We start from the raw sequence: 24,919 nt of genomic DNA on the forward strand, positions 1-24,919 counted from the left end.
CCGACAGTCATATCTTTCTCGATGTCTTCGCATTTTTCCTGCAGCCATTTCGTCTTAGCTTCCGTGCACTTCCTATTTATTTCATTCCTCAGCGACTTGTATTTCTGTATTCCTGATTTTCCCGGAACATGTTTGTATTTCCTCCTTTCATTAATCAACTGAAGTATTTCTTCTGTTACCCATGGTTTCTTCGCAGCTACCTTATTTGTACCTATGTTTTCCTTCCCAGCTTCTGTGACGGCCCTTTTTAGAGATGTCCATTCCTCTTCAACTGTACTGCCTACTGCGCTATTCCTTATTGCTGTATCTATAGCGTTAGAGAACTTCAAACGTATCTCGTCATTCCTTAGTACTTCCGTATCCCACTTCTTTGCGTATTGATTCTTCCTGACTAATGTCTTGAACTTCAGCCTACTCTTCATCACTACTATATTGTGATCTGAGTCTATATCTGCTCCTGGGTACGCCTTACAATCCAGTATCTGATTTCGGAGTCTCTGTCTGACCATGATGTAATCTAATTGAAATCTTCCCGTATCTCCCGGCATTTTCCAAGTATACCTCCTCCTCTTGTGATTCTTGAACTGGGTATTCGCTATTACTAGCTGAAACTTGTTACAGAACTCAATTAGTCTTTCTCCTCTTTCATTCCTTGTCCCAAGCCCACATTCTCCTGTAACCTTTTCTTCTACTCCTTCCCCTACAACTGCATTCCAGTCGCCCATGACTATTAGATTTTCGTCCCCCTTTACATACTGCATTACCCTTTCAATATCCTCATATACTTTCTCTATCTGTTCATCTTCAGCTTGCGACGTCGGCATGTATACCTGAACTATCGTTGTCGGTGTTGGCCTGCTGTCGATTCTGATTAGAACAACCCAGTCACTGAACTGTTCACAGTAACACACCCTCTGCCCTACCTTCCTATTCATAACGAATCCTACACCTGTTATACCATTTTCTGCTGCTGTTGATATTACCCGATACTCATCTGACCAGAAATCCTTGTCTTCCTTCCACTTCACTTCACTGACCCCTACCATATCTAGATTGAGCCTTTGCATTTCCCTTTTCAGATTTTCTAGTTTCCCTACCACGTTCAAGCTTCTGACATTCCACGCCCCGACTCGTAGAACGTTATCCTTTCGTAGATTCTTCAATCTTTTTCCCATGGTAACCTCCCCCTTGGCAGTCCCCTCCCGGAGATCCGAATGGGGGACTATTCCGGAATCTTTTGTCAATGGAGAGATCATCATGACACTTCTTCAATTACAGGCCACATGTCCTGTGGATACACGTTACGGTCTTTAATGCAGTGGTTTCCATTGCCTTCTGCATCCTCATGTCGTTGAACATTGCTGATTCTTCTGCTGATTCTTGGGCTACCTCCACTAAACTAACCCTCCAGAAAAAATGGCGGTAAGTTCAAATTCCAACAGGATAATGCACCACACTCCATTTATCTCTACTAAGCAAAGAAAATCGCAGGAAGGTAGCTCACTTGGCCTGCCTCCACCAACCTAAGTCACCCGACCTCCTCCTAAGGATTTGTGGGAAAAGGACTTGGGCATAAGTCTTTATTTAAACAATTTCGTGCAGGTGTGTTCGCCACGAGGTCCGGACTCCGACTGACTTATTACACAGCGCCACCACCAGAGGGCGCTCTCATCTGTGATGTAATCCAAGATGGCGACACCCAGTGTATTCACCACGAGGGCTGGACTCCAAACTGACTTAGTACACAGCGCCACCGCCAGAGGACGCTACCATTACGTCAAATGATGATGCAAGTACCTTTATCCAAGGTGGCTGCACCTACTGTGTCCAGCACCATGAGGTCCAGAGTCTACTCCATATCGCTGCCACCAGCGAGCGCCACCTGGACATCAGAACATAACGCATGTACCGTTATTCAAGATGGCTGCATCCAGTGTATCCACCACGTGGTGTTTGCCTAGTTCCTATCGGCGCCACAATGTCGGGTAATGATGATCGTTAGCTTTCTCTCTCTCGCACAACTGGGAGCATTGGACCGCTGACGTTACAGCCTGGGCCTTCATTCTCGCGCAAGGCATACTCTTCTGTAAATATTGTAACTAAACTATGACCTCATTACTGTTATTCAATCCGCATGGTCTAGAAGACACCTAGGGAACGCTCCCATTACGTAAGCCGAGAATATCGCTCGCCCCAGCGGTGAGAGAGAGAGAGATATGCTGCAATGCCTTCTCTCTCATGTTTTTCTATCGGGCTATGCGGAAGTCATCGCGCGCTCGTAGCTACCTGCCACCGCAAGTCGATCTAACAAAGTTCCCAACTAGAAAAAATAAGAACCAAGTCGAACTCTCCCAAATTCCATACTGCCCAACAAATACTTAACCTTCACTTTCTTGATCTCCTCATACAAAAAGTTCAATCCCTAACATAAAATCTTTACCAAAATAGACTAGAATTTCATCTTTTCTGTTGTACACCATGCCTAAATACCAAAAAATTCTCTTTTTTATCATCTCAAGACTTTAGAAATGATCTCATTCAGCGTCTACCAAACTAAACTATATCTAAGAAACACTTGTCTTAATATCAGCGGCCTAGAATTACATCAATATAGCATTCACATACCAAAAAAAATCACTAACCTCACAGACTTTGAGCGAAATACAATAAATCCTTCATCAACAATATATCTAATTTCATTCTTCTCTCACGAGTTCGTAATGACTTCAGATTCAAAGGCTGAATTCAATATCATACTGTGTTTATTCCAAATTGCGTCATCACTCACAGTATGAATTATTTGGCTGTAATTTGATAAATTATCATATGCTCAACTCTCCTCCAGGTGCTGTAAGCATCTGACTAGTTCAGCTTTCAGTACTAGGGGTGCTAGTGAGCTCAACCACCAACTCCTAAAATCCTCAACGCCCATTGGTTCATGCTGAGATCACGTGATACTATTTCATCACATCAATATAAGGAACCGCTCCCCAACAGACTTTCTCACTCGTCCGTTACTCGTTCCTACGTTCATTTATGTGTGTCTTTGTGTTCATGCTGAGATCACGTGATACTATGTCATCACATCAATATAAGGAACCGCTCCCCAACAGACTTTCTCACTCGTCCGTTACGCGTTCCTACATTCATTCATGTGTGTCTTTGTGTTCGTGTGTTTTTCAGTTAAGATGAAGAGATCTTACAGCAGCAACACCTCAGAGTCCACTGGGATGAGTCCACGATACGGGATTGCCAAGTGAGTAAATAATTTCTATTTTTCAGTATGAATTTTTCTGTATATGTTATATTCTCCTTATTAATTAAATCGCCTTTGTCCTCGAGTCTGGACTGCAGCAGCAGGCTATTGAGGTCCAGCCTCCTGTGATCGAGGCACAGTCGGAATTTCCTTGAGAGTATAATTTTCACTCTAATTTGTACTTCATTTTCTTTTATATTTGTCATTAAAATGTTTTTCTTATTTCATACTTCTTATTTTTTTCTTCCTTTCTGTATCACGTAAGGCAAATTCAGCTTGAGTTGGAAGCAGAGCTGGGGGATATTCCACGTAGCACCAATACCCTACATAATTGTGTTCAGCCCCTAGCTCCAGATAACCAAGAACACCACTCACGTAAGTATAGAGAAAAATATCCATGTGTATGATCTTTCAGTGTAACTAAGCATTCAAAATAAATAAAATTATATCTCATTGTATTACAGGAACCACTATTGAAGACATCCAGTCAATAGATAGGCAGCTGGAAGCTGCCCATCGACTGATGATCGAGCAGCCTCCAGCAACTAATAATAATAATTACTTGGCTAAGCAGCAACATTAATGCAATTTTTTTTAATAAAATTGCTTTTCTCTAGTAGTACTAGTTGTATAGTCATTCTATTTTTCTTTAACAAATCGATTTATATACCGGGTGCTCAAAAAGTCAGTATAAATTGGAAAACTGAATAAATCACCGAATAATGTAGACAGAGAGGTACAAATTGACACACATGCTTGGAATGACATGGGGTTTTATTAGAACCAAAAAAATTCAAAAGTTCATAAAATGTCTGACAGATGGCTCTTCATCTGATCAGAATAGCAATAATTAGCATAACAAAGTAAGACAAAGCAAAGATGATGTTCTTTACTGGAAATATCAATATGTCCACCGTCATTCCTCAACAATAACTGTAGTCGAGGAATAATGTTGTGAACAGCATTGTAAAGCATGTCCAGAGCTATGGTGAGGCATTGGATTCGGATGTTGTCTTTCAGCATCCCTAGAGATGTCGGTCGATCACGATACACTTGCAACTTCAGGTAACCCCAAAGCCAATAATCGCACGCACTGAGGTCTGGGGACCTGGGAGGCCAAGCATGACGAAAGCGGCGGCTGAGCACACGATCATCACCAAACGACGCGCGCAAGAGATCTTTCACACGTCTAGCAATTTTTTTTTTTTTGTTTCTAATAAAACCTCATTTCATTCCAAGCATTTGTGTAAATTTTTACATCTCTATCTACATTATTCCGTGGTTAAATAAGTTTTCAAATTTATACCGACTTTTTGATCACCCGGTATATATTTTGTTTGTTCCAGGCGAGGATCGAGATCTATATCTCCTATATGACGATTGTGACCACTTTTTTGAGGGACTGCTCGAGTCGTCTGACGAATTGTTTATGCCATGGAGGCAGACCCAATATATATATATATATATATATATATATATATATATATATATATATATATATATATAGTGTGTACTTCTTCAGAGGTCGCGCCTCAACATGGTTGCGTGTGGATGCGTTGCGCTTGTACCGGTGGTGGCGGCTAAACCCCAGTCGGAGCGGCGTCCGCAAAGACTCGCGTCACCAGTCAGGGCGCCGTTAAGGGCGGGGCGGTTCCCGCCAGGGTCTGCCGTGGGCCGTGCTTCAAAACCACGCGGTAGCGGCGTGGTTGCCATGGAAACGCCGTCATCGGCGCGGCATAGCGGCCTCTGCGTCGCGGTTTGCACATGTCGAAACACTGCTGCTGCTGCTGCGTGCCGCACTCCAGGTCCGCGCCGCCAATCACAGAACGCGCTGAGCGTGACGTCAGGTATGGAATCCCGGGCCACACGAACTCTCGCCGAGCCGTTGGCGCGGACGCGGCGGCAGCCTAGAAATACTTATCATCCGATTTCAAGGAAACTATTCGGTAGAAAAATTTGATTCTTGGGCACGTTACAGCCTGATATCTTCTCTCGATAAAGGACTGAATTTCTTTTCGTTATTCGTCGTGGTTACTTGCTATATCGCATTTACATAAACCATTACACGAAATTTTAATGAGTGTGCAGAGATAAAAACGCATTGCGTAGACTTTGCATGTGGTTCATTTTAGGTAATACATTATTGCGTATGAAATTTAGTCAACATATCGTACTGTTTTCAAAGCTGAGAGCAGAACGATAGCTATCACCGTTCTCGAGATATTGAATGATAGGTCTTCGGACGGGCTGTGCAGTGGCCGCGGGCAAGTCGCTCGCGATGCGACCGGTACTGCGTCTTGCTCGTCGTAAACAATGTGGTTGTATCAGCCGCAAATTTCGTAAACGGTTCAAGAAATCGAAACGTGTTTTTTCACAAATTATAACTTGTAAAGAGTCATGTATTTCGTCGCATGATAAATATCGAAAATCTATTTACCTACCGAGATATGAAAGTGACTACAGTTTTTCAAAATGGATCGATGAAATTTTTAAACGGCATTTAATAGCATGTGAAATGAGAATTACAGTGACATGGAACACGTTAATATTTACAATATTCTATACAGACCTACAGAAGTTAAACCGAAATTTATTTTCTGGTATGTCACGTAATTTGCTGAGTGTCTACAGCTATTGATTATTTAATTTGGTAAGTAACAAACTTTTTGTTGTTGTAGTGTCCTTTAATTGTTCAAGACGCGTTTTACCTTTTACTTTAAGGCATCTTCGTTGGAATCTATAATGATCCAATTTTGTGATCGTGTGAAAACATGCAGTACTCGGGGAATTGCCCGAACGCTGTTCACACCTGCGAACACAGTGGATAAAATTCTACGAAACATTGTGCGCGGCTGTCAGTGCAAAATTACCCATGTTCACATGCCACAGCTCACATGCCAGCAAGAGTAACGTTCGCTTTGGAATTTATTGTTAGCACGGAAGTGGATAATGAATGGCCATGGAACATTCTGGTGGACGGACGAAGCCAATGTCGAACTCCATGGTCATGTCAACACGCAGAATTGCGGAATATGTGCAACGGAAAGCCCACACCCACATCATCCAGTAACACTTCATTCTGGAAAGGTGAGTGTGTGGCGCGGGTTGTCGGCATCGTTTATCGTAGGGCCATATTTTTTCGTGCAGATGAATCCTGCTGGCCACTTTAGCTGTACCGTCACCCATTAACACTGTCGAAATCATTTGCGCGACAATGTTCTTGCAACCATTCAACACTTGTGATCTGTGGATACGATCGGTTTCTTGCAAGATGGCGCTCTTCTGTATATTGCACGCCCCGTAAAGCGGCTGCTGTAGAGGCAGTTTGTAAATGCTAGAATTATCAGCCGCCCTTTCCCTACAGCCTGGTCGTTGAGCTCACCTGATCTTAATCCGTGTGATTTCTGGCTGTGGGAATACCTGCAAGATGTTATGCCCAGTGTGCATAGCGCAATGCATTCTGAACGTGATCCCCGAGGCACTCCGATCCCTTGTGGAACATGCTGCCTCTCGATTTCAGTGTGTGCCAGAGATCGACGGACAGCACTCTGAATATGCCTTGCGTCTGTGTCACAACAGCTGAAAACCGAGTTTTCCCGTCCGATACTGTACGACCTTGCAGCAGTGCACGGGTTTAGCTGACAAACAGTGCCACAACTCCAGAATGAAATTTTCACTCTGCAGCGGAGTGTGCGCTGATATGAAACTTCCTGACAAATTTCAGTGCCACAACTGTTGCAATCACGCACATTGAGCGGTACGGGCGGCGTAGTGTGCAGCTCACACCATAGCCGTCGTATTGCGACTCACCTGCTACTTGTAGCCGACCCCACTCAAGTTGAGACGATTACAGCGCCATGTGAAATTATTCTGTACAGATATGACGTCACTCTGAGCTGTGGTTCTCTTTCTACAGGGTTTTGAAGCTGGAACTTTAATTATGGACACACTGTACACACTATCCATGTCATGTAGAGGGTGAACATTAATGAAACCGACAAACTACCGGCGCGGATTCCTGACTGGAAAGAGAGGGATAAATATTCTATGAAAGTGTGTCCGAAAATGCATCGTTGCCATCGTACATGGCGCACACGAATGTAAGTTCTTCCGACCTCGTGCAATGTGTACCTTGCATGTCAGAGACTGTGTGACTGTCGAAACGTACTGTAAGCACAAGAATAGTTCGGTATTCATTTCGGGAATAAGTCGAGATGGTGGGTGTGTGAGACCGAGTTGATAGAAACGGTCGAGAGGCAACAGGGCTATATCAAAACACCTATCCCCATAGACACCAACCACATCACACCACAGTTCAAGTCGTTTTTGGGCGTTTGTGTAATCGTGGGTGCTTTCAGACAAACAAGCGTGCAGGGAAGCGGCAGACTGTGCCTAAACCAGATCTGGAGGACTGGGTTCTACAGCGTATTGAGACGAACCCTAGTACGAGCTCCGGGCAAGTGGCGCGCCAATATGATGTACACCAAAGTACGGCAACGTGTGTACACCGCACGACAGCAGCTACTGTCCCCACCACCTGCAACGAGTGCGCGGCTGATCGGATGCGGATTTCCCTCTACGGGACAGACTTTATCATTAGTTTTTGCACGAGAGGATCACAACTGAGAGATTTCTGTCGTCAGTTCTCTTTACCAGAACTGGCGTCATCAGTCTGCATAATCGTAACCTGTGGGCTAAGGATAGGGCGCACGATTGGAGGAACTTTCTTTCGTCGCTGACGTCTACCGTGGCAACGATGCATTTCGGAGACACGTTCGTAGCACCTTCCTCTCCAGTTCCAGTCAAGAATCCGTCCCTGCTGTTTGTCGGTTTTATCAATATTCAGCCTGTATGACTAAAAGAAATGATGAAGGGAACAAGTACGTGGACATTAAAAACGTGATTATTTGGCACACGGAGCAGCTTGCGTTTCAGCTGTCCTCGGGTGGCTGCCTTCAGAAACGAGAGTGCGGACAGCGGCGAGCGCCAGCAGCTGCTGTCCTGTCGCTCAGTCGAGGCTGCCTGCTAAGGTCAGGTGACAGACTGGTTCCATCTTTCTCTCTCATTTCGCCCATGTTTATTTTACTTAACAGTACAGGACCCTCGTGCGCGCCGGAGCATGTAGTGCGCAGCGGGAGTAATTGATTTGTACTGCTTTCACGATTTCTTGGAAGATTGATAGCAACAACTTATCCTCGATAGGACAGAACTAAAGATCGTTTCGGGAACACCGCAACGTCGTTATTGTTTACACAATACAGGGAGGGCAGTCAAATGAAAAGACGGAGCGGGGGAGCGCGGTGGCTGGCACACTCGACTCGCATTCGGGAAGACGATGGGCCGAGCCCGTTTCACGCCATCCTGATTTAAGTTTTCCGTGAATTACGTAGATCGCTTAAGGCAAATGCCGGGTTGGTTCCTTCTACGGGGCACGGCTGCTTTCCTTCTCTATAACTGTTAAGACATTTATGCCACTGTGAGACAAGGTGGTCAATGCCTTCGTGGAAAAATGTTTGCGGTTGCCTACGGAAACGTGATTGAATTCTGGTGTGCGCCTTCCCGGTCGAAGCAACTAGGCGTCCACGAATACCTTTCTTCAGAGCTACAAAAATATGGATATGGCGCGGGGAGAGAGTTCGGGCCTGCACTGAGGATGCGCAAGGGCTTTCCAGCGAAATTTCTGCGGCGTAGTCGAACAAACATGTACGCCAGGTCCGGGAAAGTGATTGTGACCTGTTTCTGTAACTTCGATGGTCCACTGCTCTTTGAATTTGTGAGGCACGGCTCCGCAGTAAGGCACAACAGTACGTGGGCGCTTTCTACTGACTGAAGCGCGCCGTCGAGTTCGGACGCCCAGGAATCGAAACGGACGTAACACCCACCCACATGCTGCCGAGGTTTTTTGAAGTACGCTGCAGAAGTCCTTACACATCCTGCACACATTCCCAATCTCTCCTCGTGCGATTTCCATATTTTTGTACGCCCGAATGAAGACAGGGCACGACTGTGGTTTCGTAGGCAACCGCAAATATTTTCCATAAATGCACTGAACGTCGTCTGTTACAGTGGGATAGATGTATTCACGTTTGTGCCGATCGTTTTGAAATAATAAACAGTTTAGTTAGGTTTTTTCCATGTGGCTCGTTTTCATTTGCCTGCTCCTTATACAAAACTCTAGTCGATACGGTCAGAAAATCGCGAAAGTTGTCGGCGGAGTATGCTGATATCTGCAGGAAAGTCACAACGACAGACTATCGAGGCGAAGTGCGGAAGGCCCGCAGAGAGTGGTAGCTGTCCCTGAAGTTAAGAAAGTGTAACACACATCGCTATTATTGTCATATTCCGCTGTTTGCTATGAATCGCTGCAAACAACAACGACCGAGAAAGAGCCTAGGTGTAAGCGTCCGGAAAACATACAGTACAGTCACCACGTAAATCTGACTGTAGACTACGAAAAGCAGACTGCAAGCCAAGGTTCACTGAGAGAATCTTAAGGAGAGGTAATCGTAATTCAGCTACAAAACACGTGGCTGAGAAGACCGATTTTTGAGTACCGCTCGTTAGTGTGGGAGCTTTTACCAGGTCGTCTTAACACAAAGGATACGAAAGATCCTACGAAGAGCGGCACGTTTCGTTAAGGGACCGTTTAGTGGGCGCAAAAGACTACAGATTTGTCGGGAAAACTCCAGTGGCAGGCGCTACAGGAGAGGCGTTGCTCGAGATTTCTGCCGAAATTTCCGAGAGTTGAAGAGTATTACTTCCATGCACACACGCGTCGCGGAATGATTGCGACGGAAAATGAGAGAAAGCCGGCCGAGGTGGCCGAGCGGTTCTAGGCGCTACAATCTGGAACCGCGCGACCGCTACGGTCGCAGGTTCGAATCCTGCCTCGGGCATGGATGTGTGTGATGTCCTTAGGTTAGTTAAGTTTAAATAGTTCTGAGTTCTAGGGGACTGATGACCTCAGATTGTAAGTCCCATAGTGCTCAGAACCATTTGAACCAAAAATGAGAGAAATAAGAGGGCACAGTGTCGTCTGTAGGTACTGTTTCCCCCCAGAGACGGGGAAGGAAGGGGGAAGCGGTGATAGTGGTACCGCGCGTCCCATCCGCCGCGCACCACGAGGTCGCTTCCAGAATGAAGAAGCCGGTGCCGCGACTGAGGAGACGACAGCAGAGCGGCGCGGCCCCGCGCTCCAGAGGCCGCGTCACGTGGTGCCGCAATGCAGGTGCGCGCCAACAGGTGGACGCCGGCCGGCCGCGGGGGTCGATGGCTGCGCGCGCCGCGTCATGCCAGGCCTCGCGCCACGTCACTGCCGGCAGCGCTTCCTCGTCCCACATTCCATCTGCTCCAACTCCCTAGGGTACGCATTACAAGGGGTAGCCTCACACACGGCTCGTATTAAAATGAAACATATTTTGGGTCCACACCTCCCCGTTTTTGAGAATACCACCGAAAAACTTCTTGACGGCCAATGGACTCGAAACTGACGGTGTCGATAGACCAATGGAAACTGAGCACTTTTCGTAAAAATTTATTGCGTTTCCGGTTCACGACATAAGCATTATGACGACATGCTTAATAGCTTGTTTCTTCGTCTTTGGAAAGAAATACATCACAGATTCTGTGTATCAGGGATCCGACAGTTGTTTGGGAGGTCTGTGGGGGCGTGGGGCAGTGGATATCTACGCAGAGGGCATGTAATTCGCGTAAATAACGGGCCGCTGTCTTGGGCATGCGGTGAAGGCGCCCGATAGGAGACAGAAATGGGTTCCGTAGGATTTACATCGGGCCAATTTGGTCGCCGAGACATCTACGTGAGTTCACTATAATGCTCCTCAAACCACTGTAGCACGGTTCTGGCTTCCAGACACGGACATTTATACGGATGGAAGATGACATCGCCGTCGTTGAAGACCATTTATGGAAATAAATAACTAATTATGAATCCCGATGCTCCTGTGCCCACTGCAGTCGTCATTGAGGATGTTGTTCAGCCAACATGTGAGCAAGTATGGGTGGTTTGCAGCGGAGCTGCATGCTGAACAATGTGCGACGAAGGGGGCGCTCCGAATCACTCGTACGTGCACCAGCGTTGTGCTCTTTCAGCAGGGACGCCACACATCACCACCTATCCCACTTTACAGAGCAGACGAGTTTTCGAACCCCGCGTTCTGTGAACAGTCGCAGACGTTCAACTATTTAGCGCCTAGTGGTGATTTCGCTCTCCTCCTGCCTCGTTCCGTATATGATCACGACAGTGCACCTCAACTTTCGGCCAGCTTCGCCATTCTCGAGATATTCATTCACAGGCTCAACGTTATAATAATCGGCCCTTTGTCAAAATCGTTTATTTCAACGGGTTTCCCCATTTTCAGCCCATATCTTTACTTGGATAACCCCCCGTCCATGTCTGCTCCGCTTACATACTTTCGTTACTGTGCCACGTGCCGGTAACGCCACCAGGCAGCATGCGACGTCGCGGTGAGCAGTGGTGATAATGTTGTGGTTTATCAGTGTCTGTTTATGAGACAGTCTAAGAAAGAAACATTTTTTTAATGGCGCTAATGTACCATTAAGGCAAACAGTGTCCAACGAACCGCTGTTGGCGTAGCGGCCGACGCATCTGGCTGGGGAGAGGAGAAACTGTGTTGACTTCCGAGAGCCTTTTTTTTTCATTTCGAAATTAGAAGAAATAGGAGGGGCAATAACGCAAGTAAATCACTAAGGAATAATAATACGAGAGACAAATAAATTTCTCAATTGACTTCGTGCAGTGAAGAATTAAAATTTTAACCGTGATTGCCTTAGAACGATTCTCTCAATCACTCCGTTACATGTTCCCAGTTTCTTTCCAACAACTATGGGACGTACTTGTCGTATACACATTCGAGGCAAATATACTACGGAACCGAACACATCTAATGAATGCAGTCATCGCACAACTACATCGTTCTTTCCGAAGATCTGGTGGAAAAAAACGGTTCGTTCACATTTTAAAATTTTTAATTTCGTCGTCATTTAATTTTTGTGTATACAACGCATGCAATATTTCCAGAAACATCGCTTCTGAAAGTTGATCATGCGCGGCTCTGAAATTCCTACTACGTTTCCTGAATCAGACTGTAATTCTCATATCACGAAGTAAAATTCTGCACCGACCGTCGCATCGCGCGGTCTGCAGTCAGTAGTCGCTCGTGATGAATTCGCACGGTTTGAATTGTTTTTATACGAAAAGGCTTAAAATTTTAATTCTTTAAGAATCCGAGTCGTTCGAGAAATTAATTTTCCACACTTGTTATCATACCTTACTGGCTACCTCATCAACTCTCCTATTCGTACGAGCTTCGACACGGAAACAGATATACAGCAAAAAATAGTGCAGAATTTTTGTTTCACAAGGAGGGGACTTGATAACGGCGCTGACTGCGTGTCTACCTCACAGCTACGTAAGCGGCGGAGTCTCAACAGTCTGCCTCCTGAATATCTCGGATAATATGCGGACGCCACATGCACTACTGGCCATTATAATTGCAACACCAAGAAGAAATGCAGATGAAAACTGGTATTCATTGGACAAATATATTATACTACAACTGACATGTGATTACATTTTCACGCAATTTGGGTGCATAGATCCTGAGAAATCAGTACCCATAACAAGCACCTCTGGCCGTAATAACGGCCTTGATACGCCTCAGCATTGAGTGAAACAGAGCTTGGATGGCGTGAACAGGTACAGCTGCCCATGCGGCTTCAACACGATACCACACTTCATCAAGAGTAGTGACTAGCGTATTGTGACGAGCCAGTTGAACGGCCAGCATTGACCAGACGTTTTCAGTTGGTGAGAGATCTGGAGAATGTGCTGACCAGGGCAGCAGTCGAACATTTTCTGTATCCAGAAAGGCCCATACAGGACCTGCAACATGCGGTCGTGCATTATCCTGCTGAAATGTAGGCTTTCGCAGGGATCTAATGAAGGGTAGAGCCACGGGTCGTAACAAATCTGAAATGTAACGTGTACTGTTCAAAGTGCCGTCAATGCGAACAAGAGGTGACCGAGACGTGAAACCAATGGGACCCCATACCATCACGCCGGGTGATACGCCAGTATGGCGATGACGAATACACGCTTCCAATGTGCGCTCACCGCGATGTCGCCAAACACGGATGCGACCATATGATACTGTAAACGGAACCTGGATTCACCCGAAAAAATGACATTTTGCCATTCGTGCACCCAGGTTCGTCGTTGAGTACACCATCGCAGGTGCTCTTCTCTGTGATGCAGCGTCAACGATAACCGCAGATATGGTCTCCGAGCTGATAGTCCATGCTGCTGCAAACGTCGTCGAACTGTTCGTGCAGATGGTTGTTGTCTTGCAAACGTCTCCATCTGTTGACTCAGGGATCGAGATGTGGCTGCACGATCCGTTACAGCCATGCGGATAAGATGCCTGTCACCTCGACTGCTAGTGATACGAGGCCGTTGGGATCCAGCACGGCGTTCCGTATTACCCTTCTGAACCCACCAATTCCATACTCTGCTAACAGTCATTGGATCTCGACGAACGCGAGCAGCAATGTCGCGATGCCGTAAACCGCAATCGCGATAGGCTACAACCGACCTTTATCAAAGTTGGAAACGTGATGGTACGCATTTCTCCTCCTTGCACGAGGCATCACAACAATGTTTCACCAGGCAACGCCGGTCAACTGCTGTTTGTGTATGAGAAATCGGTTGGAAACTTTCCTCATGTCAGCACGTTGTAGGTGTCGCCACCGGCGCCAACCTTGTGTGAATGCTCTGAAAAGCTAATCATTTGCATATCACAGCATCTTCTTCCCGTCGGTTAAATTTCGCGTCTGTAGCACGTCATCTTCGTGGTGTAGCAATTTTAATGGCCAGTAGTGCATAAGATGAAAATGTTTGGTCTTGAATTGTCTATTTTTCCTGTCAGTTTTGAATAGTTTGGGTGTTATGACCTTTGGCTGTGCTATTTTCGAAGCAGGAGGGGTTTGAGCCAAAATATTTTAGAGGATTGCGTTGTAGGTTGTACCTGCCAAATACGAACCGAATTAGGTGGCAGTGTTTGACGCCTTCCCTTGTTAGTGAGAAACGTTACCTGTGAGCTTATGCAGTCTCGTTCATGACCTCATTTCAATATTAACTAGACGTATCGGTTTTCTTGCTGATTTTCTGAACCAAGCTCGCGAATGCATGATATGTATCACTTCCGTAACGCCTGGCTCAGCTAGCATATCAGCAGCAACGCGTTCTTCACAAATTTAAAAGCTAAAATTGTTCACTTCACAAAATACAAGAAACGTAACACGCTGTTGGTGCTGCACTAATCAGCCGTAACATTAAGACCAGCTACCCAATAGCCGGCATGTGCACCTTTGGCACGGATAACAGCGGCGACGCGACGTGGCATGGAAGCCATGAAACCTGGGTAGGTTGCTGGAGGAAGTTGGCACACTATCAGCACACGCAGGTCTCCTAATTCCAGTAAACTGGAATGAGCTCTGACGGCAAGTTCACTCACATCCCAGGTGTGTTCGATCGGGTTCAGATCTGGCGATTTGGGGGGCCAACACGTGAACTGCAACTCGATCCACTCCAACACGCTCCTGGCCTCGTCACATGGCGCACTGTCTTGTTAAAAATGCCACTGCCCTCGGGAAAGATGATCGTCGTCGAGGGGTGTACGTGGTCTGCAACCAGTGTACGATACCCCTTAGCTTTCACGGTGCCGTGCACGAGCTCCACTGCACCCACGTGAATGTTCCCCACAGTACAGTGGAGCCGCCGCCAGCTTGTCTCCGTCCCACAGCACAGGTGTCAGGGAGCTGTTCCCCTGGAAGACGTCGGATTCGCGCCTGGCCATCGGCACGATGAAGAAGGTTTCGGGATTCATCAGCCAGTGCAATGCTCTGCCACTGCACCAAAGTCCAGTGCCGGTAGTCACGTGACAACTTCAGCCGGCCTCTGTGGCTGATCGTTTGTAGGCGCTCCAGTCCGGAACCGCGCTGCTGCTACGGTCGCAGATTCGAATCCTGCCTCGGGCATGGAAGTGTGTGATGACCTGAGGTTAGTTAGGTTTAACTAGTTCTAAGTCTAGGGAACTGATGACGTCAGATGTTAAGTCCCATAGTGCTTAGAGCGATTTTGAACTTGACCAATTCAGTCAACACTCCAGATGTCGTTGTGTTCCTCGGTGCACTTCGTGTTCACCCGCAGTCCGCCCAGCATTAAAGTCCGATGTTGGTTCCGCCACAGTTCGCCGCCCAGCCTGTTTTGCCAGTCTGTCCAGCCTACGAAGTCCGACGTCCTTACTACAGTGGCGCTCGGCCAATCCAACGACGTCCCTTGTGGTTTCTGCACGTGTTGGAGCCGCTCACCACAGTACTCCTCCTTCACATCCGACAAGTCGTGCAGCTTCCCAAATTCTCGTGCCGAGCCTCACGGCCATCACAATCTGCACTCGCGTCTGACCAGCAGTCATTCTTCGCCAGGTGACGCTGCTGTTGTCTGGACGGGTTTATATCGATAGTAGGTCGGTGGTCATTATGTTGCCGCTGATCAGTGTATATCAATTAGTCACATTTGCGGCCAGTCAGGTTCCACGTATCCCTGTGTCTGTAAATCTGTTGGGACAGGAAATTCAGCGGTCACGTAGGCTCACATAGGCTCAGTTGCCAGACATGAGGTCATTTTTGATGCGGGAAGTAGACACCTTATCCTCGAGGAGATACGGAACACAGACATACCGAGAGGCTGCACGACGCAAGGACTATTTTATGCTCCCACCTCACGCTACACAACTATTTCCATGTTAACTTTCAGACTCTAAACGCGAATGTACACTCTATGACTAAAAGACGACGCACCTCTTGAGGAATTACCCGAATGGGACCGAAATGGGCAATGTGATGTAGAAGTACAGACAAACAAGTGATTACAATTTCAGAAAAACTGGATCATTTATTGAAGAATAAGGGCTTAACAAATTGAGCAAATCAATAACGTTTTGGTTCACATTTGGCCCTTATGCAAGCAGTTATTCGGCTAGGCATTGATCGATAAAGTTGTCGGTTTTCCTCTCGAGAGATATAGTGCCAACTTCCGTCCGACTGGCGCGATAGATTTTCAAAATCACTAGTTGGTTATTGGGCCTGCGCACAGTCTTCCGAACGTTCGGAATTAGTGGTAGATCCGGCGGCCTCGCTGGCCAAGGTACGGTTTGGAAAGCACGAACAGAGGCAGCAGAAACTGCCGTCGTCTGCAGGCACGCGGTATCTTATTGAAATGTAAGCCCAGGACAGCTTGCCAGGAAGGACGTCAAAACGGGACGTGGAGTGCCGCTGACGCACCGTTGAGCTGTAAGTGTGCCGCCAGTGGTGAACTGTGGAAGGAAGTGTGGCGCGCCAGATCTCCAGTCGTGTTAGTCGGGCCGCACGGCGGGCGGCAATCGGGTTGGTACCCCACCGCTGTCTGGGGCGTCTTCGGCCTTGAACCTCACTGACTGGAGTCGAGTTGTCTCCGGTGTCGAGTCCCGCTTCCAATTGAGCCCCGATGAGCAGCGAAAGCGTGTCTGGAGAGGCCGCGGACAGCGGTGGGCTGCCGCCATACGGCGCGACAGCCGGCACCGAGGTCCGCCGTGCCGTTTCTTTTCGTAGCAGAACCCCTTTGGCTGTCCCCGGCGACCGGCGACACTCTTACAACACGAGGATACATCGACGATATTCTACGCCACGTTTTGTAGGTCTACACGGTAAGCCGTCCTGGGGTTACATTTCAGCTCTTAATGGCCCCCGGCACACAGCGAAAGTTTCTAATGCTTCTTTTCGTGTTTGCCAAACCCTAACTAAGGGCACCGGATCTCTCCGGAATTGAGAACGTTTGGATCATAATGGGCAGAGCCCACCAAAAAGTCTGGATTCCGCCGATCTAACCGGCCAGCTGGAGAGAATTTGGCACGATGGTCCTAGGCAGGACATCCAGAAACTCAATCAATCAATCAATCAATCCCAACTTCTTGCATACAGGCCACAGGTGGACCAGCGCATTACTGACTTGCTCAGTTTGTGAAGCTATTTCTCCTGGACAAATCATACAATTTTTCTCAAGTTACAGAAATTGTAATGATTGGTTTGTCTGTATATGTACATCACATCTACGAACTTCCTTCCCGTGCGGATAATTCCTTTGTGTTGCGCAGTTTCTTTTTTGTGTGTGTGTCTTAGAATGAAGCCGTTACACGACTCCACTTGGACAGTGCCTCAAGACGGCATCAGGGTCGTGTTTACCAAGAGCGACACTGTATACTCTGCGAGCGATCGTTCACGGGATTCAGGACTCGACTAAAGAGTGGTCAGTGCGACTGAACATTTTGCTGCTGCCACACATGTTCGTATGTTCGTACTACCGTTTCTTATTTGTAACGTTCCTACAAATAAATTATTACAATAGTTGCTAATCTGTGTTGTCGGTATTTAGCCGTATATGCTGCCTAAACCCGTGTGGTCCTCTGACTTGGCTCTACAGTTGCTGCGCGCGAGCACCCACCTAGTAACAGAGGAGGCCTTCTTCCTGTCCGACCCTTACGTGTATGGAGAAGGCCATCTGCCGAGCAGAGCAGTATACAGAAGAGACTATTTACAAAACATTTGTGTGACCGCATCGTAGAATATTCCTCGCGACTGTGACACAGCAAGCACAGTCAACTAGGAATACTGCACGTACGAGTACTACAGAAGGATAGCACAGAGTGATCACGTGTTTGTTTGAGCCCCACGTGATAGTCTCACCGAGATGCTGAACAACGTGAATCGGCAGGTGCCTGAGAACAGACGCTACTACAGCACTACACCCAAACTGCAAGTTATCGAGAACCAGTGTGAGACTCGTGTGGCGCTACGTGCAGTCGGCTGTCGCCTGTGTTGAGTTATCGACGTCAGCGGACAGGCGTAGAGGCGTGACACAACGGCAGCCAGGGGCCATCGTGTTTGCACGCGTCAATGACTACACCTCGAATGAAGCTGCCCGTTTTGTCGGTTGGTCTTTCCAGCGTGTGTACAAGGAATGGTTTAACACTCTGCAACATAACAGCGCGTAACAATACTGATTCTGAGAAAATTGTAACCAACAGCGACCGGAGATGAGAGTCAGCACTTCATAATGACTCTCGGTTTCCAACGCGACGGTAACTGCTGTGTCGGTGAACGTAACACCATCTACATCAGCTCGCGACCGATCATTGACAAGGGAACTGCATGCAACGGACAACTTTTGTCAGGTATCTCGCAAAATGTCATATCTGAGAGTCGCACATACACTGACGAGGCAAGACATTACGACCACCTACTAAATACCTAGTTTGTCCGTCTTTGGAATGAAATACATCACAGATTCAGCGTGCCAGGTTCAAATGGTTCAAATGGCAATGAGCACTATGGGACTTAACTGCTGTGGTCATCAGTCCCCTAGAACTTAGAACTACTTAAAGCTAACTATCCTAAGGACATCTCACACATCCATGCCCGAGGCAGGATTCGAACCTGCGACCGTAGCGGTCGCGCAGTTCCAGACTATAGCGCCTAGAACCGCTCGGCCACTTCGGCCGGCTAGCGTGCCAGGAATCCGACAACTTGTTGATAGGTTTGTGAAGGCACGGGGCAGTGTATATCTACGCAAAGGGCATGAAATCCGCGTAAAGAACGGGCCGCTGATTTGCATACCCGGTGCTGGGCAATGGGAAACACACTATAGGTTCTGACAACCGAGTGTTCGAGTATCAAAACGTGGGACACAAATGACCGTATCTTGTGACTCAAGTGTGTTCTAAGATTAAAATTTTTACCCCTCCAAGACACCATAGACTTTAATATGTGGCATGAATTTGAACTTGTCTACCCGTTTCTGAGAAAAATGGTTCTTAACATTAGGATAGACAGGCACAGGAAGTAGTCGTGTAGCGGTTCTGTTTCTACAGATTGAGGCACAGAACGCTAAAAATGAACAGAAATTACAGTAGTTTTGGGAAAGGAAGTTGGAAATTCTCTATATCTATTACGAAATCGCATAATCGACGGCACCACACTTTTACTGTGGAGTGGCACAGTAACACCGTGCACAAAAAATTTTAAGATTTAGTTGATGATCGAGACGATTTGTACGGGGTTGATTTTTTTGTACATAAAGAAGCACTTTGTGATAAAGTTGTGGGCATGGGGTGTATGATGAAACTGGTTGTAAATTTTCCAAAGTCGCATGCATTAATACACCGTCAGCTTCAACAGTTTTTGATGGAACTAAGCGAAGAGTATGAAGACGTCATACATAAGTGCGAAGTACGTCGGTTAAATCGACGGACATCCCTGGAACGATTTTTCGATGTAACGCCTATTCTTGTTGAAATTGTGAAGGAATGCAGGAACCAAAATTAGCAGATTCGAATAGACTGCAGATCTCAAATTTTTAGCTGAGTAGAGTGTACACTCGAACGTCGTCAGTAAGACGTCATAAGATGGGGAGCGGTTTAGTCTGATTTTATGAGGAAAGTGAATCGACTTATGTAAAACGAAAGGACAATTTCTGACAAACAACACCATCCCATTCCCTAAGTTCTCTGGTATAAAGGAGAACGCCAATTATGAAGAATTCATTACAGCGTGGAACAACTTCGTGAACGTTTTGACCTCACTGCCAGTCTCAAATCTGTTTCTGAACTGTTTTCCAAACCGTCTGACGTTTCAGCTGAAAGCGGCCCTGCAGTGATGCAGATGCGACTGATCGATGTACAGTGTAGTTCCCATTCGAAACAAAAATTCTTTCACGTTACTACTATCGAAGGGTTTTACGAAGTTTTTATCTTACGAAGAGCTTCCACGATGAGGCTGCAAAACGTATTATCAATGTTTCGATCGAAGCATGTGTGGAAACTGAACAAGCCACGATTACGTGCCAACCTGAGTGACGAAATTCTGCAGAACTAGACCTGTACGTGTGCCATTACTCGTTCCCCGGCATAAATTTTATTACGTCTTCAGCGAACCAAATAAATAAGTAAATATTAATAACGATAACTGGTTTCATTTGCGACCTGTGTTGCTGAGAAACGTGGAACCAAGCCACACGCCAGCTGCCAGCTGCCCCGTGTTTCTCGAGCGACTTCATTACCATGTGATGCGATGCGTTCACAGTTTCACCTTGTCCGCAGCTCGTGCTCTAGTGACTAGCGTTGCTGCCTCTGAATCACGGGGTCCCGCGTTCGATTCCCGGCCGGATTGGGGATTTTCTCATTCCGGGGACTGGGTGTTTGTGTTGTCCTAATAATTTCATCAACATCCCCGTCCTTTATTACAGTGGCTAGATGGGATTGTGAAAGAAGTATGGACTGTGAAACAACTAGGACTTTGTGCGGGCGCTGATGAGCGCGCAGTTGCTCGCGCCACGAACCAGAGCAGTTTCAGCTCGTCCCCACCCGGACGCCGTCGCTCCGTCGTGTCGGCAGTGTCACACTGGGGCGACACAGACGCGCACGCGAGCGGGGGCTGTCTCTGCACGCGCGCACCACTCCTAGCCGTCCCTCGCGTCACGCAGCAACTGCTGCACGATCAGTCATCACACGATTTTTCTCCTTTCAAAAATAGCTTTGCTGACATTTCCTTTACACTTGCCGGTTTGGTAAGAGCGCCTTTCCTTACCCCTATCCTGCACTGCCGCCAGAACGTCAGCCGACGCGACACAGTTGCGCGTCCCTCGCTGCGACGCACACGCGCCCACATTTTGCGTCTGCGGCAACTTCGCAGTCATCTGCCACAAAGATCACTGTAATATTGTCGTTCAGGTCTATCTCTGACATTCTGCAAGGAGCCGCTGTTGCACTCCAAATTGGTGCAAGCCATGTCACTATTGTTCAGAATCGTATGGAATCACGTACTGAATTCTTAAGTCCGGTCAGGTCCTCACATTTCTTTATATATCTCGACATACTTGTCACAGGAAGCTGACTACAATTTTTATTTGTAGAAAACAGACTCAATTTCCGTCTATCGATGGCTGCTTTTATTATTTGAAACTCACCGATTTATGGCAGTCTCGTCCATCTTCATTAATGGGAATATCAGTTTCACTGTCATACAGTATGAATAAACTCCGTAACTACGATATATGATCTGAAGATCGAAAGATCGACGACACTACACGAAACCGATCAGCTTGGAAATAATAACAACGGCGATCGTCAGATGGAAAAATCTTTTTGCCAATTTTTTCTTTCTTTTTTACAGTTATCTGACTGGACGATGACTTGACCATAAACCAAGTACGTCCATTTGTGGCGTTATAACAGTCATTATAAAAAAGCAACAGAGCCGAAACCACGCAGTAATGGATGCAAAATAGTGGTCTATTTTATTCTGCCCAGTGGAAACTACTAGCACGGATATGGTGTCTGTTCTTTTGGGACAGACACTATATCCATGTAAGTATATAGATCTCGCAATACCGGCCGTGCCCTTCATCTTCTGTGCGGATGCACACATAGCCCCGAACTCTTACGTCACTTGGTAGAATGTCTTCCACGAGTAATGAGTGTGTTGGGGTGGGACACTACGAATGTAGGGTGTGGACATACAAGGTGAGAATGTGGGTCTCGCGGGAGGCGTGCGCGAAATAGTCCCTGCAGTCGCACTACCCTCTGTGCCCTCGGTGGCTCAGATGGTAGAGCGTATGCCATGTAAGCAGGAGATCCCGGGTTCGAGTCCCGGTCGGGGCACACACTTTCACCTGTCCCCGTTGATATATATCAACGCCCGTCAGCAACTGAAGGTATTAATATAATTCTAATTTCGGAAGCTACTAGGGTGGAGTGTTACCATTCAGACTAGTCGTTGTCAGAGGCTAAGATTAGGCCAGTCGATGCTAAACGGATGCTGCAAATTCCGCAATGGGTTCCAGAGATGAGCAATGACGGACAAGATTTCCTGACGGAAGTGCGTGCATGACACTAGGAGACACGTGGGCTTGGCACGAATGCGTGGCTTTCGCGAGCGTAGCACGACGGCAAGGGGCAGTGTGGACTTGCAGTGGCTGATGCTGGTGATTAATGTAACACCTTCCAGGCCTCGTTCCACACATTCTACTGTTTACTGAATATTTCCTTCTTGTCATTTTGTGCGCAGACCACCAAATGACTGAAATTACCTCTTGTAATCTACATGTCACGGACCACGATACTACTTCTACGTTTCGGAAAATTCACATTCTTACTTTCGCCTAGAAGCGCACTGATCGTGGGAATATCAAAATGAAGTAATTTGTCGTTCGACGTGGCTTAATGCACGAACTTGCGCGCTCTGACGCTTCTTTGTGTGCTTCTTCATTGTACTGCCCTGGACAATGGTCATCTGCAGGGAGAATGCTCTGATCAGCCAAAAGATTATGACCACCTGACTAGTAGTTTGTTTCGTCCGGCTTTGGAACGGAATACATCACTAATTCTGCGAATCGGTGCGCCGACAGTTCGTTGGTAGGTCTGTAGAAGTATGTGGCTTTAGATGTCTACGTAAAGTTCATGTAATTCACGTAAATAACGGGCCGCTGATTTGCGTACGCGGTGATGGCACCCGACAGGGATGCAGATGGGTTCCATGGGATTTACATCAGGCGAACTTGGTCGCCGGGACATCAACGCGAGTTCATCATAATGCTGCTCAGACCACTGCAGCACGGTTCTGCCTGCGAGAGGAGGACAACTATACTGCTGAAAAACGGCATCGCCCTCGGGGAAGACATGAAGCGTGGAATGCCGGGGAAGCTTGAAGGGATACAGATGGTCCGCAGCTGTCAGCGTGTTTTCGGTTACTACCGCAAGTACCGTGCAAGCGCGGGAGAATGTCTCCCATAGCATAACGCTGCTCACACCAGCCTCCCTCCGGGTTCGAGCCGCCGTCCACCTCGATGACGGCGTTCGTGGAGGCGACCGGGTACCTAGTCATCCGAAGAGCCGACATGTTTCCACTGATCGACGGTCGAATACCGATGGTCTGGTGCACACCGAAATCGTAACTGACGACATCGCTGGGTCAACATCTGAACACGTACAGGTGGTCGGCTGCAGAACTCCACGTTCAATAACACACGATGAACGGTTTCGTCTGAAATACTTGTAAGGGCACCATCTTCGATGTAAATGCCACAGTCTGTCCTACTTTACAGAGCAGTCAAACCTCCGAAACACACGTTCTGTGAAGAGTCATGTACGTCCAACCGTTTAGCGCCTAATGGTAGTTTCACTGTCCTTCTACCTATTTCCGTAGATCCTCACGACAGTAGCACGCGAACGTTCGACCAGCTACGCCAGTTTCGAGATATTCGTCCACAGGGTGTGCGCAGTAATAACCTGCCCTTTGTCAAAATCGCTTATCTCAATAGATTTTCCCATTTGCAGCCCATATCTTCGTTAGGGGAATCCCCCGTCCGTGTCTGCTCCGCTTAGATACTTTTGCTACCCCTTCAGGTGCCCACAACGCCACCAGGCGGCATAACCGTCGCTACGGGCAGTGGTCATAAAGTTTTGCCTCATCAGCGGATGTTTGTGAGCTGATGGTTATCAGTATAGCGGTGATGCATTCCCAGACAACTTAGGTAGGAAAGTGTACACACAGACGTCGGCACGCGAGAGCCGCCACCGGAGAAATCTTAAAGGCGGGAACGGAAGAGGCGTCGCGTCACCTCGTTGCTCGAAACGCCGCCGGGGTTAAGTATAGCGCCTCCAGCAATCAGCCACTTCGCGGAATACCTGCTTCTTGGCGACCAACCAAGAAGCACAAATACGTGAATCCCTTTCGTCTCTTCGAGAGCTCTGTTTCTGTTTGCGTCGGAAATAAATAAACGGAGAAACGCAGGACACAACACTCTCGGGTTTCTTACGCCCTCGAATAGAGCAACTATACAAACACTAGCGGCTTCCGCCATAACTGTATAATGAACGTTAGTCGTTGAATTTCCCTCTCGTGCACGAAGATTAAGAAATTACGATTAACAATTGTGGCGAGGGAGCGGAGAGGGGAGAGAAGGAGAAGAAGAAGGAGGAGGAGGAGGAGCAGGAGACGACCAGAGGTGAGACACTCGGTAACAGCAGTTCCGGTTTCGTACGTTACACTAGTCTGATTACTGGCTTAGAAAGAAAGGGAAGGCTGGTTCGCGCCTCGCTGATAACGGTGCCATTACTGCAGGAGAACCTCTGGAGGGAGGGGGAGGAGGAGGGGGGAGGGAGGTCTGGCTCGGCCTTGCTATAGGAACATCGCAGCCGCCTAAAGTGACCATGGGCTCTCGAAGGACACCCAAACCGGTTATTTGTACCGGAGTTTGGTACCACAGCAGAACATCAGTCCAGCGACGCAATTGGTGCGTCGTGTTGCCTCCACTGAACCTCCTATGCTATATTGCTCGACAAATATAACACACCGCCAACAAATCATCGTTGATGAAGACAGGGGGTCCCATCAAAGACAGATAAGACTTTAACTGAGGGAGAAGCGTCAGAGACAAATGGAATCGATTTCCGCTCCACACTGAACAGCTTTTTTAACCTAATGGAAGAAGAGAGAAGCACTTTTATGTGTCACCACGTCACCTTAAACAGAATT

The 24,919-nt window shown here is 47.3% G+C and overlaps 1 protein-coding gene and 1 non-coding gene across 6 annotated transcripts in view; one reads left to right on the top strand and one right to left on the bottom strand.

Moving 5' to 3' along the window:
- LOC124613920 (neurexin-1) overlaps positions 1-24,919 on the bottom strand; it is a 2,081,056-nt gene that overhangs the window by 1,547,364 nt on the left and 508,773 nt on the right. The gene's annotated exons all lie outside the window — the stretch shown is intronic.
- Positions 21,971-22,044, top strand: Trnat-ugu. Its single transcript has one exon. It is a non-coding gene; the product is annotated as a tRNA-Thr (tRNA).

Source organism: Schistocerca americana, chromosome 4, assembly GCF_021461395.2.
Source record: "Schistocerca americana isolate TAMUIC-IGC-003095 chromosome 4, iqSchAmer2.1, whole genome shotgun sequence".
Lineage (NCBI taxonomy): Eukaryota > Metazoa > Arthropoda > Insecta > Orthoptera > Acrididae > Schistocerca > Schistocerca americana.